We start from the raw sequence: 26,388 nt of genomic DNA on the forward strand, positions 1-26,388 counted from the left end.
GATAATTTTAAATTCCTGTTCTTATCAAGAGTAACTCCCCTACAGATTTACAGCAATCATCAAATCTCATTTGGAATGTGTCACTGCAATTTAACTATTACTGTAGTATATAGTAAAAATGATTTGAAGTATTGTTAGTGGTATTTTCTGATAATATACTTTTAGGAATAGGAAGAGGGATGCTTGACACTGACAGAATGCTTTAATTGATCTGATTATCCTCATAATCACTCTTCAGATTTAGTTCAAAGCATATTGATTTATTATGAGGAACTGACAGTCATAAAGTAGCAGCGAAGTAGATGAAAAAGACTGGGAGTGGTAGTGAGAAGCTGATAGTGGAATATGTACTCCAAAATTTAACTTTTATTTCTGTCCTTATGATCTGGTCAAAATTAGGTACTGTGCAGTGTGTGTGTGTGTGTGTGTGTGTGTGTGTGTGTGAATTTGAACAGATTTGTGCTTTTCTATAGATAGAATGAAAGGATTTCAGCTTTTTCTCTATCCATTCCATCTAGTCTACACAGTGTTAGAAAAATCTGAAAATATAGGATTATGTTTTTTTAAGATTGTGTTTTAAAGTAGCACGCTAGTTGTATTTGAAAAACAAAATGCTCAATAGGTTTCTCTACGACATGTAGAAGTACTTTAGAGTGAAACATCTCTAAATATAAAGCAATGATTTTAAAAGCAATAGGGTAAATATTCCTGTTTTTTGCTAATTTGATATACTGAAGTATAAATACTTTTATTTTATTTATTTATTTAGGCAGTTAGATAGATAAATGGTTAGTTAGTTTTTGTATTCCTGGAGATCAAACTGAGGGCCTAGCACATGTTCAGCAAGCTCTCTCCACTGAGATACATTTATAACTCTATTCATTGACAAATATTAACAGGTTAACACTTAACCTCAGTGCTTTACACTTAAATAATGTTCATAAGATAAATCAAATAAAAAATACTGAGCATAAGACTGCAAATGACTTTAAGAGATAAATGAACTATTTTATGTAATTTAATGATTAATTACTACAAATGTATATCATATTGAACCACATTCTAAATTCACTCTGCTTTAAATAACATGACAGATATACAAAATAAATACAAAGCCTTTGAGACATTTTTTATTAATTAATTAATTTATTTTTGGTACGAGGGATCAAACTCGCGTTCTTGTTCTTGAGAGGCAGGCGCCAGAACCACTGAACCAAATCAGTGGTGCTGTGACATTTTTTAATAACATAAATTAGGAGATTCAATTTCACTTTATGCAGCAGCATTAGCATGATTTCATCATCATATACTAACTTTTGGATATTTTTAAAATATGCAGAAAAAACACTAACAAGAACAATTAAATAAAAACATAATGTATCTCTTCTCCAAATGCTAACTGCAGGCTTTTCTAGAGCATCCTAGCATTGAAGTATAAATAATAAATCTCATCTATGAAGGAAATCTTTAGAAATATTTTGATTCTGTTTTCCTGAGGGTGTGGCACATTAAAATACTAATTAAATAAAATAGATTTTTAAAACAACTGTATGATCAAAAAACTAACAGTTAGGATTTCTTAATTTCTAAAATTGATAGAATTAAATTATTTTGAAATGAAAATAACCAACAAGCCTTTTGCTGAAATTTGCATCTTTTGACTCTTAGCAATGTTATTTTTACTGTTGTCAAAAATATTATTTTCCAGGTCTACAGTGTTGTAGAAGAATGTGCTTTGTTGAAAAATTAAAGCAGAAATAATTAATTGAACTTATATATTTAATAATGGAAAATATTTTCTTTAAGTATTTAGTTTGTCTTTAAAATTTTATAATGTAAAACAGAATTTGACTATTAATTTTGTGTTGCATGTATAGACTTTAATTGCATTTGTTCCATTTTTTTAAGTGACAGTATACACATTTTATATTTAGATTACATTAGAGTGTAAGTACTAATGAATTAAAACATCTGAGTTTCAGGACTGGAGATTTAGATCAGTGGTTCTGCTGTCTGCCTCACAAGCACAATGGTCCTGAGTTCGATCCCCAGTACAAAAAAAAAAAAAAAATCTGATTTTCCAATGTTATTACTAGTGGACATTAAAATTATTTACTATTTCTAAACTTAGCTAACCACAGCATTAATTTAGTAACAGCAATAATTTTGGAGATTGGTTATGAAATATTTATATTAAAATCTGTAATAATTTTAGTCATGGAAGAATGGAGTAAAGTTTGAAATGTCAAGAAAATTTTTGTTGAATCCCACTTACACGATAACAAAAATGAATGTTTAAGAATATATTTATGTATATTAAATTTTATTTATATACATATCAAATACACATTTATTAGTTCCATGAGTTATACATTTTTAAAGATTTTCTTTCTTTTTTATTAATGTACATTCATAGAATTAGATTAAAATAGATGAGATTTTTTTTTCTGTTGACCACTTTCTACCTAATGAGAAACAAACAAAATGCAGTTTTTTAATGAATAGGATTAGATGTTGGATTCCTGGTTATTCAGCAGGTAAGGTTGAGAGGTCTTCAGTAAGTCATGGAGTTGTTTTCAGCTGTTCTTTTCATTGTTACTTTCTGCCCGTAGCAGAGAAAACTGCCCCGACATACTTTATCTGCAGTGTCATGGAATTTGTTTTTGTACTTTTGCTTATTATGTGTTGCTATTGTTTGGTTACAGAGACTTTTCTGAGTAGTTCAAAAGGTGCTACCTTGGGAAAAGGTACTGCTTTTCTCACAGAAGTAAAAAAATACAGACAGGTAAAATATAATCTTCTGCATTTTACAATGCATATTTCAGTCTATAGGATGCACTTTATATTTGCAGTTATTAACATATCTTACTACACTTATAATTCCAGTCATAAAGAAGTATTTGGGGCATCAGTATTATCTGGCAAGTGTGTTTTTGAAAATAAATGTCAAATATGAAGAACCCTTTTGGCACAGTGTGTGTTTTATATTCTTCCCTTTAAACCCACATCTTGGAGGAGACAGCACATCACGGTAGAATACTTGTGGTCTAGGATTGCTTAGGCGATATGAGTGTGGGTAGCACAACACTTCTCTTGGCTTTTGCTCCTTTTACACAAAAGCAAGTACCTTAGCAAGGCATGAGATTTAATGATGCTAAAGAAATTCTTGGTTTTATTTCTTTAATCTTCATTTAGAAAGCTAATGAGAAAGTTGAAAAATAGTAGGAACAGTTGCAAATTTCAGTTTTTCCTAGTGAATTTATTACAAAATAAGGTGTCCAAGTTGGCTGCTTTTCTGTGAGCCTGGCTATTGGATAAGAAGTGGACAGAAAATCAGCACTGATGATAACTGCTGGCCTTTTGGAAATTTTACCCCTTTGAAAGTGATCTAATAATTGAAGAATCTCCTTAAGAATGAGTAATACATGAAGTTACTATATTTATATCCTAACAATGATATAATGCACTGCAGCACCCACACTCTCACATATCTATTTTCTCATGTTAGTCAAGAAAATGGGATCCTTGCAATTCTTTTGAATTTTGAGATGTCAGATTTCCCCGTATATTAACATTTTAAGGAGTTTCACCTAAATTCAAAATTTTGGTTTCTGAGTTGTTTCTTTACAGTGATCAATTGTCTATTTGGATGTAAGTACATTATATGATATACACTAATACATACATATAGTATGTACTAATTTCCTCATTGCAGTGTGATTGCATTTTTCATTTATACAATTAATATTTTATTCATTTATTTCATATATAATATTATGAAGTTTTCAAATTTAATCATATATGTATTTATCACATTTATGTTTTATTTATAATATCTATGATACACCTTGAAAAAAGTAACAATGAAGTTTAGAAATGGAAAAATCCACATTCATTAGTCAATTGAAATAAAAATATAACCTGGGCTAGAATGTGTAATGCTACTAATGAGGAATTATATCAATTCTTATGGAAGTTGGAAATTGTAACATAGATTACAGACAATTAAGAGGCTCAGTTTTCCTCTGAAATCAGATATAATTACCTTTACTTTACATAAGGTTGTTTTTCAAGAATAAATTACCTTAGGATAGAGAAGCATTGTACAGTAATGGGAGGATGGTAAGAAATACAATATAAACTGGAGAGAGAGCTGGAAAGTAGAGCACTGTGAGGTTAACCTTTACAGATGACAGGTTCAGATCCAGGTTGGCGTTCAAGACCAAAGGATGAAGAGGATTGTTAGCAGATGGTCACAGATACCTGATTACCTGATAATGATACGCCATAAACCAAGGTTATAGCTAAGTTTTAGAAACCAGAATGCCATCAAGATCAGTAAAAATGTGAGTGAAATCAAGAGAAAGCTACAAATATATCCTGAAAATGCTCTTATTCTACCAGGTTTTGCTAGGTTATGCACATCTTTATATATGTACATGAATTATATATACATATTTATAATTTTACATATTACATATTTACATATACTATATAGAATTATTATTCAGTGCAAATGTAATACTCCCTGTCATATCTGTTGCCTAGAATTGCTTTTACTATTCTAGGTTTCTTCTTGCTCCAAATGAATTTTTGTATTGTTTTCTCTAGTTCCATGAAATGTACTAATTTTATTTGAGATGTAAAAATTAGAAAATTGGTAGTTAGTAATTTAATACAAAATGACATACATTAAATTCTGTAGAACAAACAATAAAGTTTTTCTAAGAATGTTACAAGGGCAGACTAGATGTGATTTATTTAAAATTCACTTAGCAGGACTTTAGAAGAGGAAAGTAAAGTTGTGTGGTAACTAGGATTAAGATGACAACTTGCATAACTCAACATAAATATATAATGTGGTAGTACGTCTTAGAATAAGTATTTAAAAACTGCTGTGTTCTCAAGCACCTTTTAAACATTGCCTGGATAAATCCTTTCATAGCTAGTAACATGCCTGGAAATGTTCCAAGTACTTTGCCACCATTATCTTACTTAATTCCACATTGATCCTGAGGTAGCATTATTGTCTGGAGTCTGAAGATCAGGTATGGGTGGCTTAAGAGGTTAAGTAACTTGCTAAAATTTGCACAGCTAGCCAAGGGAAAGTCATTAAAGGGAAACTGTGGACTTAGAACCAAACGGTTTATTTGGGTCTTATGTCCTTATAAAATGTTGACTTTCTCAGCTGCATACCAGAACATCACAGCATGTCTTTAACCTGGCTGGATTCACAGTCATGCTTTTAATTAGCTAATTATAGACTTTGGTTATCTAAATTAGCTGTTCTCACTCTTTAAGGATATGGAAACCAGAGAATTGTTATTGTCTCTGCTTTGAGACCACCAGGTCCTTTCCTGCCCTAACTTACACAAAATTCATGATATGTATTCCTCTTCCTTCAACCATGATTATTTTACAACAAAGGTAAGTTTAGACAAGCACTAAATACACAATTAATACTGTTCTATTATTTCTCCCCTTTATCTGCTTTAATCTTCTGGAAAAGCCCTGGAATTCATATAAAACCAAGCTGTTTTATTTGAGATATTGAAAGCATTTAACTGTAAATCATCACCAAGTAGTAGTACAGATTCTAAAGCAGATTACAATTTCAAAAATTATAGATTCCTGAACATAAATACCTGGATTGCTTCAATTTTTTATTGTAAGTTGGGATAACATGAGTACCCTTCTCATAGAATAATATTACCAAGGATTAAATATTTTAACACATGTGAAGTGCTTGGAATATTACGTTTCACTTAGGAACCATTGTAGAAATGTTATTACTAGCTGAGCAGTAACACTAGCAATTTCATTAATAACGTTAGTGGAAAAAATGCTTTCTGCAATTAGTGATATACTTTGAGTAAAACCGTTTATTTTTTTCTGAAGAGTTAACCCTAACATATATCATATTTTTCAAAAATGTTCTTATACACAACCTTTTATTCCTGTTAATTTAATTTAATTTAATTTGGCAGGGATTTTTTCTCATTGAGTTTATTGCTACATTTTAGGTATGCAATACAGTTGCATTCATCTTTAGGATCTTGTGCCTTTACTTGACAGGTCTTAGTTCCTATTTTTCCATTACCTTGCCCTCCTTTCACCTCCCTCCACCCTTCTCTACTTACAAAGACTTTGTTTCCATGATTTTCCATTTCTCATATTTTTTCTTTTCCCTCCTTTCCTTTCCCCTACCCCTCCCATTCCCCTACTTACTCCTTTAGACATTTTCTTCCTGTCTCACAATATCAATTATACATTTTGATCCTTATTTACACTTTGTTTTTTTCAAACCAGAGAAACTAATAAGTATTTACATGTGTCCTATTTATTTCTCTTAAGAGTATGGAATCAATGTGCATCCACTTAACTATAAATGTCTCTAGTTAATCATTCTTTATGGCTGAATAATACTCTATTTTATTTATTTATTTTTTTAAACCCGCAACTTCTTTATCTAGTCTGCAGTTGATGGGCAAATGGGCTGTTTCCAAGTTTTAGCTATTACAAACTGTGAAACTATAAACATAGTTGTGCATGTATCACTGTGGTATAATTCTTTTAATTATTTTGGGAAGATACCCAGCAGGGGAACATCTGGTTCAAATGGGACTTCCAATCCTAATTGTTTGAGTCACCCTCATATTGATTTCCACAGTGGTTTCACCAGTCTGCATTCCCAACAACAATGAAAAAGAGTTCCTTTCTCCCCACTATCCTGCCATCATTTGTTATTTTTTTGATGTTACAATAGCAGCCATTCTTTCTGGGGTGAGATGGAGTCTCAGTGTTGTTTCCATCTGCATCTCTCAGTGACAAATGATGCTGAACATTTTTTCATATGTTTATTTGCTGCTTTTACCAGTTTGTGTAAGAAATGTCTGTTCATTTCAGGTGCCCATGTTTTAATAGGGTCTTTCTATTTGAAGGTATGATTTTTGGAGTTGTTTATATATTCTAAATAAGAGATCTTTGTCTGAGGAACAACTTGTAAAAATTATTTCCCACATTGCAAATTGTCTATTGGCTCTGTTGGTGGTCTCTTTTGCAGTGCAGAAGCTTTTTAAAAAGATGAGATCCCAGTTGTTGATTCTTTGTGCTAGTTCCTATGCTACTGAGGATTTGTTCATTAAACTCTTTTCCTATGCCAGTGTCTTCAAGAGTTCTTCCTAGCTTATCTTCCAACAAATTTAGTAATTCTGTTTTAATATTTAGACCTCTAATCCACTTTGATTTTAGTTTGGCGCATGGTGAAACATAGGTTTAATCTTTGACATGTTGAAATTCAGTTTTTCCAACACTGAAAAGAAGCTATCTTTCCTCCACAGAGAATGGTTGGCTCCTTTGTCCAAGGTGAGGTTACTGAGTATGTCTGGAGTTGTTTCTGCATCTTCTAATCTATTCCATTGATCCTTTCTTTGCCAGTACCATGCTGTTTTTAATACAGTGGCTTTGTAGTATAGTTTCAATTTGGGGATTGTGATACTCCCTGTCATGTCTCTATTGCCTAGAATTGCTTTTACTATTCTAGGTCTCTTCTTGTTCCAAATGAATTTTTGTATTGTTTTCTCTAGTTCTGTGAAATACACTGTTGGGATTTCAGTAGGGATTTCATCAAATCTGTATAACAGTTTTGGAAATATGGCCATTTTCACTATATCGATTCTTCCTACCCAGGATCAAGAAATGTCTTTCCATTTTCTTATATCCTCTTTGATTTATTTTTTCAGAGTGTTGTAGTTCTCATTGTAGATGTCTTTTGCTTCCTTTGTTGGATTGATTCCTAGATATTTCATTTTTTTGGATGCTTTTGTGAAAGGAACTGTTTCCCTAATTTCTCTCTCAATGAGTCTGTTATTTGTGTACAGAAGACTATTGATTTTTGAGTGTTGATCTACTAAATCTATCAATTAAGTCTAGGAGTCTTTTGGAGGTTTTTTTGGGGGTGGTCTTCTATTTAGAGTATCATATCATCAGCAGATAATGACAGTTTAACTTCTTACTTTCCTATATTTTCCCTTTCATTTCTTTTTCTTGTCTAGTTTCTGTATCTAATATTTCCAGAACTATATTAGACATCAGTGGTGATAGTGGACATCCTTGTCTTATTCCTGATTTTATCATATCCACAAACTTTTAATGAAACCTTTAATTGACTTCCAAACCTTTATTACCTCAGCAATTTCTTCAAAAATATATTAGAAAGAGATATGTATATAGTTTCATTTATCTGAAACTCCTTTTAATTACATTCTTCTGTTTTTGGTAATTTAGCACATTTTCACTTTTCAATATAACTATTCTCTCCTTCTCACATGCTGCCTTTTTATTTGACACACATACTTTCTGTGTCCATGAAGTTACTCTGTTAACCACCCTGAAATATCAGTGGCTTAAGTGTAGACTGTCGTGGATTGAAATAAGAGTTTATTTATTTTGGCCGTTTAGGGCCCCAGGCTCCTGAGAATCTCCCACATTCTTCCACACAGCTACTCTTCTATCTTGGAGAGAAGGGAAGTTAGGGGACCGGTAGTTTCAAGAGCTACTATCAAGAGACTCATGTAGATTTACTCATTTCTTTCGTTGAAGCAAATCACACAGTCAGACATCCCTTGAAAAGAAGACAGTGAATATAATTGCATCTGTGCTGGATGAAGGTTCATCAGCAAATAGTTCCCATGGTGTCACACTGGGAATAAGTTTATCATCTTTCTTGCACCATGGTCTTAGCTTCATAGCCAGTGGCCTTTAACCACAGCTTTCTAATAAAATTAACATATACCATGAAACAGTAAAAAATTCTCAAACTCTTAATTTGGGTGGAATTTTTTAAAAGTCAGATTGCGGTTTGAATCCTGTTTTAGGTTCAGTGATATGAAATTATAAAAAAAAAAACAACGGAAGTTATTCAGGAGGATTTGGTGCTGACAAAGAGCCTCATAAGAAAAATGTTTCCCCACTCTTTGCTTACAATATATGCATAATTGCCGCGGATATTTTTGGATTATTTTTACTGAAATAGTTTAAGTGGTTATAGACTTACAGTTATTACGAAGAAGAAAATGAACTAATTATTCCCAATGAGTTAAAGTGAGGATAAATTGCATCAAATTTAGGTGATGATCTAGTTTTCATCCTTGCAAAATGAAGAATCACAAGCTATGCACCTTTTAACTGAATCTCTTCATGGAAAATGAATAGGGCACGGCAGAGTCAATCTGTTAATTTCAGCTGCATTAACCGGCCATGAGAATTCCTGCACCATCTCTCAGAGTCAATATAAATCAAGACAATGACCTTAATGAACAGATTGCCCACCAGTTAGTGGAATTTGCTGAAGTGTAAAGGCAAAGATTGTTATTCGTGTGTTTTTAAAGCAATTATTTTTCCAATTTATTTTATCATTCCATTTGATAATGTATTTAAAGACATACTGCAAATTCTTTTTGCAAACACATTGTAAATTATCTTGAGATTATAATTACAGGCCAAAAATTTATAACTAATGGTAAGCAATTAAAAAAATACCAAGCTTGTCAAGGGCTAATAAGTTAAATATTAAGCAGATTTTTTAATGTTTAGTTTATATTGTCATACAATGTTTTTACATGAGAGTAAATAGTAATAGTAATTTCATTGTGAATAAGATTATAGATATGAAGAAATTTTAAATAATCATTTAGTCAATTACAAAATTATTGATTATTTCTAATTGTCACAAATACTCATGTGAATGATGAAAATATATTATTTAGAGAATTTATTCTCCAAACTGTTATTTCTATTTCTAACCCCTAACTCCATGGTCCAAAATTTAAAATTTTATCATCTCTACCCTGTAGTATTACCCTTCATCATAATTGTTCATATTTATACCCATGACCCTTAGATTTATTTTTAATATTCTAATATATGTTTTTGATAACGCATAAGTTATCTGAAGCCTTCCAATTGTTTGCATTTCACCCAAAGAAAACAAAATCCATCTAATGATCCACAAGGCTGTTCACACCCTGGGTATTTCTGATCTGTTTTCTGGTTAGGTCCCAACCAAAGCTAGATCAAGTCACATTTGCTGTGCCAGGAACAGAGCTTGAGCATCTCTCCTTAGCATGTTATGCTTCTTTTTGTTCTTTAATAGTTTATTATCATTTGACTTTTTACTGTGCTTCAGATATGTTTCAGGTCCTGTTTATGAAAGTATAAACTTTGTTAACCTTTTCTAGACTACCTAAGCACACTTCCTATTCCCATTGCCAGCTCTATCTTTTATGGTACTTATAAAAAACATCCTTAGCTGTAATAGAACACTTGAGGCTCTGTATTCAGCCCCTTATACTAAAATATATATCTATAAAATATATATATATATATATATATGACATGAATGATGAGTCTTTAATCACTCCTTACAGAATTTTGAATACAATGTATACATAATTGGGAGTATACAATCTAAATGCCACAAATGGGTGAAAACAAGATAAATGTTTTATATCTTTGCAAATAATCTAACCCACATATAAGATCTCACTTAACGCAGGCCACTGGAATCCAAGTTCTAATTCTTTTCCATTTTTTTTTATGTTAAGGAGAAAATTATGTAGAAACATTGGTTTATTATAACAGTGATTTTAGGGGTTGAATTCAATTCATTTCAATGAATGCTTATTTTATCACCTATTATGTGGAAGAAAATCATTATTAAATTTACAGTATTTTATTACTTCACATGTATAGTACTTTTTAAGACATATTAGCTAGGTGTTTATCAGATTCTTAGAAAACTGCCACAGACATATTAGCAATATATTTTTTCACATATCTACCATGGATATTACCTATCTTATCTACAGTAGGGTACTTATGTTTTAATTAATTATTTTCATTTTCTCAGTACTGTATGTCTTATTACTCATATATAGCACTAAATAGAAAATTTTCAAATTAAGTTTGTTGATACCTTTTTATGTGTACATTAGATCACATTCATCATTTGGAATTTGTGCCTGTACATGATATATCTCACTTCACGTTTTTTTTTCCATTTCCCCTCCTTTCCTTTCACCCCTCTACCCCTCCCTATTTGCAAAAGGTTTGTTTTCATATTTATCTTCTTTCCTCATATTGTTTTCTTTCCCTTTTTTCCTTCCCCCCTCTTCCCATTTCTTGTTCTCCTTTGAACCTTTTCTTCCTATTTCGCATTACATATTTTACATTTTGTCCCCCATTTACCCTTTCAGTTTCTCACACCACAGAAACTATTCGGTAGTTACACATATTTATTTCCCTTAAGAGTATGGCCTCAATATGTATCCATTTAGGTATAAATGTTTGTGGTTTCTCATTGTCTATGGCTGAGTTGTACTCTATTTTAGGAAACACACACACTCACACACACACACACACACACACACACACACACACACACACTTTTCATCCCATCACCAGTTGATGGGCATTTGGGTTGATTCCAAGATTTAGCAACTACAAACTGTGCTGCAATAAACATGGGTGCACACAACATCACTGTGGTATGATGATTTTAATTCTTTTGGGAAGATACCCAGCAGGGGGATAGCTGGTCACATGGGACTTCTAATTCCAGGTGTTTGAGGAATCTCCTTACTGATTTCCACCTTGGTTGCACCACTCTACTCTCCCTCCAACAGTGGAGAAGGGTTCCTTTTCCCCCACAGCCACATCAGCATTTGTTATTGGTTGATTTCTCAATAGCAGCCATTCTTTCTCTAGTGACAACAGTGGCATAGGCATCAGGCCCCAGCCAGAAGCCTGCTGTAAATAATAAATTTTTTATAATTTTTAATTTTATATGATGACATATAGTGACTTTGTTGAATTCACTATATTGCAAGATTTTTAAAAAATTACAAAATTGTAAAACAAGTAAGAAAATCTAAAGTCAAAGTCCATAAATATTCTGTGTTTATTGTCTAGCACTATATACGTTGATAAACAGGATAATTAACCCTGTCATATTTAAATGCTCTTACTCATTAAATTTTTCTAAAAGCCACATATTGTGCCACTTCTATTTTTATGTATGCACTCACAGCAAAAGATGTTAATCATTAAAAATAAAATTAATCACTAAGAAGTAACTTTAAATCACATCATTCCACGGCATTTAAAGTTATGTGTGAGTAATTCATTTTATTTTAAGCAGAATTGTTAATTTTCCTGTGCCTTGATTTCCTCAGCTGACAAATGAGGTATGTCCCTACCCTTTGGAAGTGCTGAACAAGTACTTCCTTAATGATGAGAATTGGCATCCTTAGAGCCTGATGTTTTCCAAATTATTAGATAAAGGTTTTGTTGGTCCTTTGTAATATTAACAGTATTTGTATTTTAGTACCTCTATGCTCTAAATTGGGGCATAAATTAGCACATTTTGGTGGTGGTTCTTGTTGATGACTATCTCATCAAAGCACCATTATTTTTTCTTTGATTTTTAATGAGGTCTTTGTCTTATGCAGTGGCAAATGAAAGCAAATGGAATCTACAGACCTAAGTAAATTATTCTTTAATGAAGATTTTAAATCTATTAACTTTCCTGTGGCTTTATTCACATATCATGATAATTAAATTTTAAAAGTTCTTTCAATGATAAATAATGTTAAATAGTCTCTCAAAAGTAATTATTGATTACAGTAATAGAATTACTGTTTTGTCACATTCTTGATCATATTAAGAATATCATTTATTTTCAAGTAAACTATTCAAATAAAGCTCAGACATACAGTGTTACATTTCCAAATGTCACTTTTGTGAATTCTTTGTCATTCAGTGAGATTGTGTGTGACTTTCTATTTGAGGGAAGCATACAACATAAATAAGTATTTATAAGGCATATTTCATGGTGGATGGAGAATGAATGCACTTTGTGACACCTTGGAATTTACTTTCATCAGGGTTCAATTTTTTGAGTTGTTATTTCTTATATATCACCTGGAAAGCACAGATTTGAAAGACATTAAAATGGATGTGAGCGTGAATAAGATAGTACATTGGGTAAAAGAAAAAGAACAAGAATGACATGAAGTATCACAAGTTTAAAGAGTAAAGTATTTTCTTATATGGTGATTGAGATTGGGCATTGATAAACATGCCCAAAAGTCAAAGGAAGAAAGTGAGGCATTTTTATAAAGCTAAAATCCCTTGTTAATCAAATAATATATGTGAATACACTAGGAAAATGTCACAGTGCTAAATATTTGTTCATTGTAGGCTTTCTCTCCTCTATGCCAAAGTTTGGTTATTACACAATTTTCTGAACTGTTTGCATCTTTCAGAGTAATTTATTCACTTGTCAAACTGAGAAAACACTATCAATCAATTAAATGAATTATCAGTATCATGATAATATCTATAAAATTCATTTATGGTGTTAAAATTTAAGAATTTCATACATGTTGAGCAAATTCCTTTTTTGTACCTAGCTCAATGCTTTTGATAGGAGATATAGAAGTAATGAACAAAGTTTGAAATGCAGACATATTCTATTAAGAAGTTTATTATTAATCACTTATCATTAAGTGTAAATTATACTAGGTGCGCAGTGGTAGAATGATACTAATTCACATAACTTGGAAATAATTTTAACTACATTAAATGCTGCATTTGAGCACTGACCATACTTAGAAGTTATAAACTTTATAAATCAAATGTTGTAGGGCTCACAATTTTATTGTATAGAGAATATTGACCCAACCTTATCTAGGCAGGTCATTTAATGAATATCACATTGTATAAATAGACATGTCAGTTTCAAAAAAGCATTAGCCTAAAATGAGGTCAACATAGGTTGATTTGTTCAGCTATATGGGCAGCTGAGCCCTCTCCACATTCCAAAGCTGATTCATACAGAGAACAGAGTTTCCCGGCTGCTAAACAAGGAACAGGTGCAGCAGGTACAGAGTGATTTCTCCCTTGACCAACCGCATGAAAACAGGGACAGCATCCTCCTTATCTCAAGAAGTTACAAATACATATTTTAAAACTAAATTTTACATATAAACCTTTGAGGTACATGATATGTATAATTTTTGTATAGTTTATTATAGTCCATCTGACAGATACAAATTGTAATTACTGGACACAAATGTCTAAAGTTTAAAATGATATGGCATTGAGTTTTAGTCTAACAGCCTCTGTAAACAAAATAATTAACATCAGGAAAGGTAAAGAAATCTCAGAAAATACTTTGTGTGGATAATATTTTCTCTGAATTTATGGTTATTTATTTATTTGTTTGTTTGTTTCATTTTGTTTTGGTTTTGGTACTGGAGATTGAACTCTGGTCCTTGCCCTTGGGAGGCAGGCTCCAGAACCACTGAGCCAAATACCCGACAACTTATGGTTATTTAAAAAATCTCCTTGTGCTTCCTCATTATGAGCATAAATTCTTAATTTTAGCATAGTCAATTTTATCTTTTTTATAGTTAACACTTTTTATGATTTATTAATAAATCCCAACAGTTAAATATTATCCTTTAATATTTTCTCCAAGATTTTTATTTTCATAATTAAGACTTTAATCCTCCTTTAATTGATATTATTTGCATAAGATGAGAGTTAATGTAGTCTTTAACACACAGCTAACCACTTGACTTGACTGGATTTTTGAATAGTTCTCTTTTCTCCGCTCAGCTTCAGTGCAACATCTGTCGTATTCATGTGTGTGTTTCTTTCTGGGCTTCGTTCTTCTGGCTCGTGTGATTATCGCTTCCAAAACACCACAAAGTCTGATAATCAACGTAGATCCACAGGAGGTCTTTTTGTTTGGCAAAGTAATATTCTTGCAAGAATAATATCCCCCTTACAGAATAAGGAGCACATCCTTGGTTGTTTCTTCCTTGTTATTGAAGAAGCATGGGCTAAATTTTTCAGCCACTCCTCTGAAGCTCTTCTACATAGGGAAAAGGGGTAGAAAGAAGGGACTGTATCCTGGGAGGCCGCCTCCGTTCTTTGAGACACCAGCCATGCCTCAGAATTGTTCTATGCACATTTTCTGCAGTTGGACAGTCTCTTGGAACTCCCCTCCCTCAAGCCATGATAATGAAAATATATATCTACAATTCAAGTAGTATAATTTAATATCCTTTCTAAATAAGATATATAAAAAATTCATAGATAGTGGCATTATAGATATATTTTCTCATTTCACAAAAGTTTCCATTTAATCCACCTTGTTTATATCATCTGGATATAACTAATCCCAATGTAACCTGACTCAGTTAAACAGCAAATCAGGGCTGGGGATTTAGCTCAGTGGTTCGGTGGCCTGCCTTGCAAGCGCAAGGACCCGAGTTCAATCCCTGGTACCAAAAAAAAAATAAATAAATAAATAAAATAAAATAGAAAATCTTGTAACCACTGTATCATGAATCACATTTGTCTCAATCATACACTATTTTTTCTATATTTTTACAGTGTCTTTGCAGTAGGTACTGCTAGGTTGAATTCTCTTATAACCAGAAACAACCTACATGGTATTTTCTGGTACACCAGGATGTATGTCTGAGTGAAGGTTAAGGTTAACTTAATTTTTCATTTCAGTTGAAAATCAATTCTTCTACCCTTTTGTCATAATCCTATCAACTACACAGAGAAGCTGCTCTATTCTTGAGTTATATTTGAATTTTCACAGGGAATTAAATTTTAGCTTCCAGAAACTGAGAGGTTTTATAAAATGACAGGACTTTTTTGTCTGTATTTACCATGATAAGTAGTGACCCTAGAGTACTAAAGGGGTTTTTATAAAGGAACTTTACAAAGAATAAAGGGTAGTCAAAGGAGTAAGGCTTGAGTATATATCTATTTTTTTTTCTCCGAAAGGGATTACTTAAGTTACAAAGCTAGAAACAACTGCACTCTTAAAGGACATGTAGAGTGCAGGTATTAGGAATAAAAAAATCATTTACATTTATGTATTTATTCAGGAGCAGAGATTTTTCAATTTGAAGATCAAATAATTTCCTTATTAAATCATAAAGTATTAGATAGATGTGATGAGAGAAATTGTCCTAAGATCCTCAGGTAGGTTCTGAGGTGGCGGAATCACTGAGCTAAATCCCTGGTCTGGATCTGGCCTGGTTTTGTCCTCCTTACTAGAGAATAATCACTACTGGAAGCTTAAAAGATTTGGATATAAGAGCCCTGCATTATTTCAAACATGACAAAAAGACACTATATCTCAAATACTAACAACTCAACAGGTTCTGCCTCTGAGGATTATCCTCTCAATGCTTTTCCAAGGAGCACCTAATGACTGGAAAGCTGGTAAAAAGTCAGTCCCTCAACATCCTTCCAAAACCCAAAGCAGGAGCTCTCCCTTACCAATTTTATTGTTGTTTTAATCAGCAAATCTTCCACAACAACATACCATTGAGCAGTGGCTTATATACAACAGATATTTATTTTTCACACTTTTAGAGGTTAAGAAGTCTAAGATTAATATCCTAGTGGACTCAATATCTGGTGAGGGTTTGCTTGCCAGTTCATTCAAAGATAGACTCTCTTCTCTGTGTCCTCACAGGGCAGAAAGGGAGAAAGAAACCTTTCAGGGTCCTTTTCATATAGCCACTAACTCCACCGACAAAGAATCTATCCTCATGACCTAAAAACTTCCGATAGGTCACACTTCCTCACGTCATCACATTCAGACTGAGTTTGTTTTTTTTTAATGATACAGCAATATTTTAATTTTAGGTATGTTGCACATAATAGGAAGAACCAAAACTATATCAATTCAAATGTATCTATATAAGTAGTTATTGCATATAGTTTACAGAAAATTGTTAAATTACTGTTTTTTTTTCCTCATTGAGATTATTGGTACACTTTAGGTATACAGTATAGTTACATTCATCGTTGGGATCTTGTACCTTTACATGACAGGTCTTGGTTCTCATTTTTTCCCCCTTATCCCTGCCCTCCCTTCACCCCTTCCTGTAGGGACATTGGGAAGAGTAGGAAAAGGTAATAAGGGAAAGAAAAAAAAAATAGGAGAAAATGAAAAACAGACTAAATTTTAACCTATGAATTTTGAGGGAACACAAGCATTTAGTTTATAGAAATAAAGTTTATATGCATCTTGGACAATCTCACTATAATAGGTATCACTATTGAAGTTTGGCTTTTGTAAAATTGAAAAGAAATTCTAAGTTTCTCATTACTCTAACCAAGGAGTTATTATAGCTGGTAATTCAAACATAATAGATTTTTAGAGAAACAACTTACGACAGTGGGTATCTGTATATACTTATTTAGCCGTACAGGGTAAGACATAAAAACAATCATTTAGTATTCACAGGAAACTAACCTTTGGTACCAGACACTGGATCCTTCATTACAAACATTATTTGATTTTTTTCCACATAAATTCCATCAGCCTACTAAAATTCCTATTTTGTAGCATAAGTATATCAAAGAGAATTGAGGAGCTTGCCAAGGTTCTTTTTTCTTTTCTTCTTTTTTATACATACTTTTATTGGTACATCTTAGATATATAATACAGTTACATTCATCATTGGGATATTGTACCTTTAGAAGACATATCTTTGTTCTTATTTTTCCCCATTCCCCTAACCTACCTTACTCCCTACCCTCCCTATTTATAAAGACTTTGTTTCCATTTTTTTCCTTTTCTCTTATTTTTTCTCTTCCCTTTTTACCTTTCCCTTACCCTTCTCATTTACCCAATAACTTTAGATCTTTTCTTCCTATTACAAAATATCAATTATACATTTTGCCCCTTATTTACAGTTTTAGTAATCACATCAGAGAAGCTATAAGGTATTCATACATGGATGTCCTATCAATTTTATTTCAGAGTATGTACTCAGTGTCCATCCACTTAGCTATAAATGTCTCTAGTTTCTTATTCTTTATGGCTGAGTAGTACTCCATTTTATATATAAGGCAAACACGTATTCTTTATATAGTCTCCAGTTAAAGTGCAATTGGAATGTTTCCAAGATATAGCTATTACAAACTGTGCCACATTGAATGTGGGTGAACATATATCACTGTGGTATGATGGTTTTGATTCTTTTGTAAAGATACCCAGCAGGGGAATAGCTGGGTCAAATGGCACTTCCAATCCTAGTTGTTTAAGGTATATCCATATTGATTTCCACAGTGGTTGCACCAGTCTGCAATCCCACCAACAATGGAGAAGGGTTCCTTTCTCCCCACAACCTTGCCAGCATTTCTTATTTGTTGATTTCTTAAGAGCAGCCATTTTTTCTGCAGTGAAGTAGAATCTGAGTGTTGTTTTTATCTGCATCTCACAATGACAAATTATGTTGAACATTTTTTCATATATTTATTTGCTGCTTTTATTTCTTTGTGAAGGGTCTGTTCATTTCAGATGCCCATTTTTAATTGGGTCTTTATGTTTGAGGAGCCTGATTTTTTTTGTATTCTTTATACATTCTAGATAGTAGACTTTTGTTGAGGAACAACTTGTAAAATTATTTCCCACATTGTGAATTGTCTCTTAGCTCTGTTGGTAGTTTATTTTGCAGTGCAGAAGCTTAGTTTTATTTTAGGATTCCCTATTTTTAATGTTCATACAGAGATTTCTTTAACTGAAATACCGAATAGTTTCTTTGTTGTGAAAAACTATAATAGTACACAGGATCCTAATGAGACAATTAATAATGTGAAATAGGAAGTAAAGGGCTAAAGGTGTAAGGAAAGTGGGAAGGGTGGGGGAAAGGTAATAAGGGAGAGGAAAAAAATATGAGAAACTGAAAAAATGGAAATAAAGTGTTTGTAAATGGGGAGGGGAGGGGGGGCAAAGGGAGGGCAGGGACAAGGGGAAAAATGAGGATCAAAACCTATTATGTAAAGGTACAGAATTCCAATGATGAATGTAATTGTATTGTATACCTAGATTGTACCAATAACCTCAATAAAAAGAAAAATAAAAAAAAATAAAATAAAAAAATAAAACACTGAAAAAAAAAAGATAAGATCTCACTTGTTGATTCTTTGTGCTAGTTCCTATGCTACTGGGATTTGTTCATAAAGTCTTTTCCTTTGCCAATGAATTCAAGAGTTCTTCCTAGCTTAACTTCCAACAAGTTTAGTATTTCTGTTTTAATATTTAGACCTCTAATCCACTTTGATTTTAGTTTGGTGCATGGTGAAACATAGGTTTAATCTTTGACAAGTTGAAATCCAGTTTTTCCAACACCATTTGTTAAAGAGGCTATCTTTACTCCACAGAGGATGGTTGCCTCCTTTGTCCAAGGTGAGGTCACTGAGTATGTCTGGAGTTGTTTCTGTATCTTCTAATCTATTCCATTGATCCTTTCTTTGCCAGTACCATGCTGTTTTTAATACAGTGGCTTTGTAGTATAGTTTCAATTTGGGGATTGTGATACTCCCTGTCATGTCTCTATTGCCTAGAATTGCTTTTACTATTCTAGGTCTCTTCTTGTTCCAAATGAATTTTTGTATTGTTTTCTCTAGTTCTGTGAAATACACTGTTGGGATTTCAGTAGGATTTTTCATCATCTGTATAACAGTTTTGGAAATATGGCCATTTTCACTATATTGCTTCTTCCTACCCAGGATCAAGGGATGTCTTTCCATTTTCTTATATCCTCTTTGATTTATTTTTTCAGAGTGTTGTAGTTCTCAATGTAGAGGTATTTTCTTTTCTTTGTTAGAATGGTTCCTAGATACTTCAGTTTTATTTGGATGCTATTGTGAAAGGAATTGTTTCCCTAATTTCTCTCTCAATGAGTCTATGATTTATGTACAAAAAGGCTATTTATTTTTGAGTGTTGACTTTGTAGCCAGCTGCTCTACTGAACCTGTCAATTAAGTCTAGAATTCTTTTTGCCAAGTTTTTTGTGTCTTCTATGTAGATTATCATGTTACCATCAAATAATGACTGTTTAACTTCTTCCTTTCCAATTTATTGCTTTTATTTCTTTCTGTTTTCTAATTGCTATGGCTAATTTTACAAAACTATATAGAAGAGGAGTGGTGACAATGAGCATCCTTGTCTTGTTCCTCATTTTAGCATGAAGGTTTTCAGTTTTGGATGTTTTAGTATGATGTTAACTGTTGGATTATCATAGATAGCCTTTATCAAGTTGAGATAAAGACCATCTATGCTGATTTTCTTCAACAAGATTTTTATCATGAATGGATGTTGAATTTTGACAAATGCTTTTTCTGTATCTGTTGAGATGAACATATGATTTTTGTCTTTGACTCTGTTAATATAGTGTATTACATTTATTGATTTATATATGTTGAACTATTCCTTGCAACCCTGGGATAACTCTGACTTGTTCAGAGAGTATGATCTTCTTGATGATGTTCTGTATTCTGTTTGCCAGTATCTTATTGAGGATTTTTGCATCTATGTTCATTAGGGAGATTGGTCTGTCATTTTCTTTTTTGGTAGGGCCTTTCTCTGGTTTTGGAATCAAAGCAACACACGCTTCCTAGAATGAATTTGGAAGTATTGCTTCCCTTTCAATTTCATTGAAAAGTATAAAGAGTATTGGCAGTAGTTCTTCTCTAAATGTTTTGTAGAATTCAGCAGTGAATCCACCGGGACGTTGTCTTTTCTTTGTTGGTAAATTTTTAATTACATTTTCAATTTCAATTTTCAATTTCACTGATTGATTGTAGTTGAGGTGTTTAGAATTTTTATATCTTCTTCATTCTACTTTTGTAATTCACATGTATCTAGAAATCTGTCCATTTCTTCTGTGTTTTCCATTTTATTAGAGTGCAGGTTTTCAAAGTAGGTATTGATGATCCTCTGGATTTCTCCTGGATCTGTTGCGACTTCATCTCTTTCATTCTTTTTTTGTTTGTTTGTTTGTTTTATTTTATTTATTTATTCATTTATTTTTGGTACCAGGCATTGAACTCGGGTCATTATGCTTGCCAGGCAGGCAGCAGAACCACTGAGCTAAATCCCCAGCCCTTCATCTTTTTCATTCTTAATTGTATGCATCTGGGCCTTTTCTTTCCTTTTTTTTAATATGGTTGGCTAAGACTTTATGGGTTGTACTTATTCTTTAGAAAACCAGCTCTTTGATTCATTGGTTATTTTGTATCTTTTCCTTAGTCTACATTTCATTGATTTCTGCTATGATTTTTCTAATTTCCCCCCTTATCCTAGCTTTGTGTTTGTCTTGCTCTTCTTTTTCTAGAAGCTTAAGATTTAGCATTAGGTTGTTTATTTGAACTTACTTTGTTTTCCTACTGTAGGCACTCACTGCTATAAATTTCCCTTATAGAACTGCTTTCAATGTGTCCTATAGATTCTTGTATGTTTTATTGGCATTATCATTCAATTATGGAAATTGTGTAACTTCTTCTTTAATATCCTCTGTGACCTGTTGGTTGTTCAGGAGAGTATTACTCAATTTCCATATGTTTGTGAAGGTCTTCGGTTTCTTTTGCTATTGAACTCCAATTCAATATTGTCTGAAAATATACATGGGATAATTTCAACTCCTTTACATGTACTTAAACGGGTTGTATGAATTACTAGTACATGGTCTTTTTTTTGGTACCGGGGATTGAACTCGGGTCCTTGTGCTTGCAAGGCAGGCCACCGAACTGCTGAGCTAAATCCCTGGCCCAATGGTCTATTTTGGAGAATGACCCATGTGCGGCTGAAAAGAATGTGTATTCTGATTTTGTGGAGTAGAATACTCTGTAGACATCTATCAAGTCCATTTGTTCAAAAGCTTGGTTTAGTTTTAGTATTTCATTATTGATTTTTTGTCTAGATGACCCGTCTATTTGTGACAGTGAGGTATTTAAGTCCTCCAGTACAATTGTATTAGTGATTATTTGGTTTTTCATGTCCCTTAGTATTTGTTTGGTATAATTAGGGCTTTAGTTTTGGTGCCTATATATTTATGATTGTCTTCTCTTCCTCTTGGATTGTTCACTTTACAAGGATATAGTGACCTTTTTTGTCTCTCTTAATTAGTGCTGGTTTGAAATTTACTTTGTGTGCAAATAACATAGGTACCCCTGCTTTTCTCTGGGTTCCTGTTGCATGGAGAACTATTTTTCACCTTCTTATTTACATTTCTTGTATATAGCATATCATTGTGTTTTGCTTCTTAATCCATTCTGCTGCTCTATTTCTTTTGCTTGGTGAATTGAGGCCATTAACATTGATGGTTATAACTGATATGTATTGACTTATCATCATCGTGTTATTATTCTGTCACTGTTTCTTTTTTTTTTTTTTTAACTTTTCCCCCTCTCCCTTTAATTTATTGCCTTGCCTGATAGATTTGCTCTGTTGGGTATCATGAAGTTGTGATCTTCATTGTTTTTTTTTACTAGGATATTATTTATAATTGTAGTGCTGGTTTGGTAATCATGAAGTTTCTCGGGTGTTCTTTTCACGGAAGTATCTTATTTCCCCATCCATTTTGAAAGACAGTTTTGCAGGTATATCAATCTAGGTTGGAGGTTGTTTCCTTTCAGGGCTTGAAATACCTCACACCAGGCTTTCCTTGACTTCAGGGTTTGTGTTGAAAAGTGTGCTGTGATTCTGATGGGCTTTCCTTTGCATGTGATTTATTTCTTTTCTCTAACTGCTTGCAGTATTTTGTTCTTCTGTTATGTTTCTGGAATCTTGTTTACTGTACGTCTATGTGTAGGTTTTTTAATCATAGCTATCTGTTTTGCAAGTTTTCTGTCAATTCTGTGAACATTTTTCATGTCATTTGTACTTTCTCATGCTTTTTCATAGACTCTTATCAGCCTTATATTATTCTTTATATCATCTAGAAGCTGTTGGATTGATTTCTCATGTTCCCTTACTAGTTTTAAGTGGTCCTTCTTTTGCTGGTCACTGATCTCCATCCTGTCTTCTATATATGATATCCTTTCTTCAGATTGGCCCAGTCTGTTATATAAACTTTCAATAGAATTTTTAATCTCCTGGATATCTTTTGAATATATTTCATGGATTCCATTTCTTTCCTATGTTGGGCATTTATGGCTTCTGTCATGGTTCTGAGCTCATGTTTTTTTTGTTTTGTTTTTTATCTGTTTGTTTTCTAGAGTCTCTAGTCATGTCATTCATTCTGCTTACCATCTCTGTAGTTATCTGGGAAATTATTTCTGTTTTGCATTTTTCTAGAGTCTCATTCATCTATTTTGTTACTTTCTGTGCTTAGTTCAGGGTGTCCAGGTGCTTGATTATCAGACTTTTCCACCTCATTTCCCCCAGAATTTGCCTTTGGCAAGCTGCATGTCTGTGTTTGTGCTCAAGCCTAATTTGAATGTCTTCCCGTTTCTATTTTTGTTGTTGGTACTGTACTTCATTTGATATCTGGGTTAATATTTCCTGTTTCAGCTTGTCTTTAGGTTTTGAGTCTCTAATGACTCTGATGCAATCTCTTTTTCATTATACCAGGAAGGACAACTAGATCAATCACAACATCTTAGCCCAAGTCATACAATCAGCAACACAAAAGCATGAAACACAGTTTAGAAAATGACAATTTGTGGTAGTTACTAATCTATCACCTTTAACTATGGGAATTAAAATAAAATCGAGGTTAGAGCTCAAGACAATGGCCATTATGACCACCTGTGCTTCTGTGTTTTGTATCCAGGTACCAGCGCAGCCAGAAGGCCAGAGGTGCACAGGGATGAGTGTGGGGGCTCCAGATGCTCACACAGCTCTGCCTCTTACTGGTCTGCTGCTGTGCTTAAGCAGCTGGGGTGCAAGCTTCAAGCCAGGTTCAGGAAATTCTGCCTCTTACAGGTTAGAAGTCTTAACACTTCAAAGCAAGGGTATGAAAATGGAGTCACAGAACAGAAATCAGAGAGACATAATTTATATCTTCTGACCATCTTGGCTTCTTTTCTGCATGACCCGCATGTTAATGGTGACACTTTTCAAGTCTTAGTCCTTTCTCCACAATTTCCTGAGCCAGTGCAATCACTGGTGGCCTTAAAACTTTTTCTTTCTTCTTTTGACACCTTTTGTTAGTTTTACAGTCATTGTAACTAGAGAGAGTATATTAATCCACTTAATGTCATTTTTAGCCATGTGATTTGCTATGGACAATGGAATGGATCTGGTTTGCTGCCAAGGTCAGGGGCTGGGGTAAGAGCTGCAGGCTAGCTCCAGGCAGTTCCCTTTTAAAATTCTTAGAAAGCCAAAAGATTGTATAGTCCAGTGGCTCTCAGCCCTATCTGAAATCAGAAATACCTTAAATATTGCAAAAGCAGTAATATCTATCTATGAATAAAAATAAAATGACAATTCTGACCTTCATACCATAATGAAATAATAAATTCTGTATGTGGGACCTCAACAATAACACTCTTGGGGGGTACTGGGGATCAAACTCGGGTCTTTGTGCTTGCAAGGCAGGCAGCAGAACAACTGGTCTAAATCCCTTGGCTTCTCAACATTAACATTTTTCAACACTCTGTGGATGAGTCTAATGGTTTTGGAATTGTTTTTTATAATGTTCTACTAGCCACTTAAAAGATGAAACTGGGTGAAGAATTATTCTATAATATTTGTAGCAGTGGTATTTTAGCAGGTATTTCTTATGAGAGCATTGGGCTTTATGAGGAAATCATAAAATTCGTAATATTTTATCAAACAAATATTTTCTATGGAAGTAGGTATTTTTAGTTTTAGATACCTTACTCATTAAGAAGTACTGAACAAGTAACCCTTTTACATTTCTATAAACAACAATTTTTGACCTTCATTATCTACATTATGTATACCTCATTCTAAAATTATTACAATAAGTTTAAGCAATTCGAGTGGCTTTTCTGTTTGAACATTTATAGGTTAGGACAAAGTTATTTGAACCAGTTACTACATAAGTTGAAATTTCTTGTAAAAACTACATAACTAATACTAAGAACAATAAGTAATGAATATTTAAGAGCTTTTTTAGGTTATTAAGTATTATGCATTTAAAAGGTTAGTTTTTATTTTAATGCCTGATTGGTGATAACAAGTATTTATCAAATTATTTGCAGATATCTCTACATTACAAAATTCAAATTATTTCTAATTTCTCAATCTCTCTCTTCCCCAAAGGATGGACTAAACAGTGACTATTTTCTGCATATTAATTCATCTGTCAGCTCTTTGATATTTTATTTCTGCATCTTTAACTGCTATGACAATGAACTGTATCCATGCACCTATTGAGTCTATCAGGCCAACAGGTCCATGCACATGTGAAGATTTCAGCTGCAAAGGGACTTCAGTCATGGTGATCTGGGTGTTGGTCCATCAGCCCATTCCATTGCTCTGCTTTGTTTATGTCTGTGAGGAATGAGGCAATTCCATTTTTCTAGGATGCATTTACTTGGAATGCTACAAATTATTCCTCATTATTCCTCTTTTCTGTAATATCTTATAGACTGTGTAGTTTTTAGGTCTCATCTTACTACAGCCCCACTATACTTCCTTTTATATCCTTATTTGTAGTTATCTTTTCATTATTTAGCTCATAGTTTTGAGATGCATGAAGTAAAGAGTATGTCTCAGGTTCTTGAAAGTGCACCCCTAGGCTGCATCACATTATGGTTAATGCACATGTATCTTTCTGTGCCTGTGTAGGCTCTCTTCTTTATAGTCCTACCAGTATTCAATAATGGAAAGAATAACTAATGATCTAACCTAATCTAATCATTTAACAAAGGCCTCACCTGTGAATGCCATAGTCCGATTAGGGTTCAATCCTTTATGGCTTTGCTGGTCTCACACTATCTGGTTGCTATTTGGGGCAAGTTTCACATGCTACCTACAATTTTTCTAGCAGATGTTACATATTACATCTTTCTCTGCTTCTCTGGGGTCTCATCTGCAGCTTCATTCCTATAGCTGTACTTGGCATTGCCCAGTTATGGGCTCCCTGAAGGGATACAAACATTACAGTCCACTTTTCCTAACATCCCAGGCATTCTTATGCCATCTTGATAAAAATTCCATTACTCCTCACTCTTGCATTTCACATGCTGGCAAAACCAAAACTACATAGACAACATGAAGATATGCCACTGTATGAGTTGTACCTGTTCTCCACTCACAGCTTAGCACATTGCCCCCAAATGCTACTGTATTCAGTGAAAGGGTGAGCAACTAAAAACCTGGATACATTGTTGTTTGGCTATTTCCTCCACTAAAAAATGTAGTTCATTACTTTTCTATTTGAGCTACCATAAAGCTCTAGGTTATGAACACAGTCAATCTGACTTCTTTTCAGATGTGTAATAAATGTGACCTTTATTGAAGTTTCCAACAGAATATTCTTCATTTGCATCTGAAACTTGTCAGCATCATTTTAACTGTCTGTATTT

The sequence above is a fragment of the Fukomys damarensis genome, unplaced genomic scaffold (genome assembly GCF_012274545.1).
Source record: "Fukomys damarensis isolate Sample0158 unplaced genomic scaffold, DMR_v1.0_HiC HiC_scaffold_24, whole genome shotgun sequence".
NCBI classification, from domain to species: Eukaryota; Metazoa; Chordata; class Mammalia; order Rodentia; family Bathyergidae; genus Fukomys; species Fukomys damarensis.